Below are 2137 nucleotides of genomic sequence, written 5' to 3'. Positions count from 1 at the left end.
TCTCTTGAGAGGTCTTAAGAGACTAACTAACTTATGAGTACTAGCTAATTCTGTTTTTGTTAAAATGTATTATATTATATCATTGTATGATACACAATTTCGATTTAAAATATTCCTTATAATTTAGCGACTTGCACATTTTCACAAAACAAGGTAACTTTCTTTTGACATTTTTTTTCTTTCCAAATTTATTTAATTTGTTTGCTCAAAACTGTTGAAATTATTACATAGGAAGGTAAATTAAGGGTAATAATTTGCATTTATTACATTGTAACTTACTCAATTAACTTAATATCTATTATAATAAAACACAATGGCAGGACAAAGAGAAGTCGGATTAGCATGAGGATCTGAGTTAGATGTGCATGGGTATTTGCATAGACACGTGTATGGCTTAGAACATTTTGAAACCTCAATGACATTTAAAATGTTACTTAATGAATTAAATGTTTTGTAATAAAAGATTGATTTGGTAATAAAAGTACCAATTACTTCAGTTACCAAAAATAGTTATCAATTACCCAAAAAGTGGTTGTATTAATAGTTATATTAACTTTCTACATGTGAATTTCTACACCATTTAATTAAGCAAATTTGAAACGTCATTTCCAATTTTTGTAAGGGGAATTAGTAACTCTTTTGACTTCTTAATTTCTTAGTAAATGGGTATTAATCACGGAGATTGAAGATTGCAAACTTTTCATACAATTGAATTTTTGCATGATGTTATAAATATTTTTGCTTCAACCGGTGGTGGCTTAATCCCCAAAACCGCCATCAGGTTTTAGAAAACCAATCAAGTCTTGATCAACTTCTACATCTTCTATCAACTAAACATTAGCTATTAACTCTCCTATATTATTAAGGCTATCCGACACATATAAAACACCACCTCCCTCTCTCTCTCTCTCGCCATTAGTGTTTCTAATTTGTTCTTGATCTCTAATCATCTTTGGGAAGGTTTTTCAGGAGGTACCAATTTAGTGTTTTTTTTCCTAATTTTAGAGTAAATAGATTTGTTGGATTATTGTTTGATGTTAGAGCATGGGACGTTGGTTTTGGTTGAGTTGTACATTTTACTTACAGTTTTAATTTGTTCCGAATTTTTAACTTTGTCGATGAAGATTCAAGATTTTAGGTTTGAATGCGAAAACCAACAGTAATTTCGCTCACAACTGAATTGTGATGAGAAGGTCATAGACCACCCTGCTCTTTCATCTGCTCTGTGTATGCATTTATTTTGTACTTTTGTTTTCAATTGAGTTTGACAGTGGATATTGATGTCAAATTGTTTTCTTTATGTGTCATGCCTAAATTATTATAATTTAGCTTTGATCCGCTGATCATAATTTATTGTCGAACTCCAATACTCCATTGGTTGTTATTCTTTGTTGACGCCACTTCTTCCTGCTTATGTATTCTCACTTTACGCTTAAAAGTTAAAACATTTGCCCACCCAAACAACTGTAGTCACTTTTTTTTTTATGGCTGGCTTTATTCTTAATCACCCAAATAACACCCACCATAAATCATTAATAAACCATTGTTCTTTAATCACTAATAAAGCCTTCGATAAACCTCCTAGCATTATTATAATATTATCGGAAAAAAGAAACTTCTACTGTTATTTTCTACATAGGAATTACTGTATCGTTAAGAATAGAATCAGAAACGTCTGTAATACTAATAAACATCTTTGTCTCCTCTACTAATCACCTCTCATGCCACAATCAAAGATTCGATTCTATGAAGGTTTTTCTTGCATTTCCATTTCCATTTCCATTTCATTTGTTCAATCCAAGTAGCGATTTACAATTAAGTTAGGCGGGTTCCCAAATTGCTCTCTCAAGGTTCGCAATTATTTAATTGTTTGTTAAATGTTTAATTCCAATTTTGGTGGTCTCTTTTGTTTGTTGATGTTGATTGTTTTGCTTTGCATAGGATGAATCAGGACTGCTTCTCTTGCATTTAATTGATTTAGCTCTATCTGTCAAGGTTAGTAAGTTTCAATAAATTTAACTCCATTACTAGCTCAGAGAAGGGACATGTAGCCAGACTTCTATTGATAGTAAGATACCAACATTACATCTCATGGTATGGTAGTAAAATACCAACATTACATCTCATGTTATGGTTC

The sequence above is a fragment of the Coptis chinensis genome, chromosome 9, assembly GCF_015680905.1.
Source record: "Coptis chinensis isolate HL-2020 chromosome 9, ASM1568090v1, whole genome shotgun sequence".
In the NCBI taxonomy this organism is placed as follows: domain Eukaryota; kingdom Viridiplantae; phylum Streptophyta; class Magnoliopsida; order Ranunculales; family Ranunculaceae; genus Coptis; species Coptis chinensis.
This window is presented reverse-complemented; position numbering follows the sequence as displayed.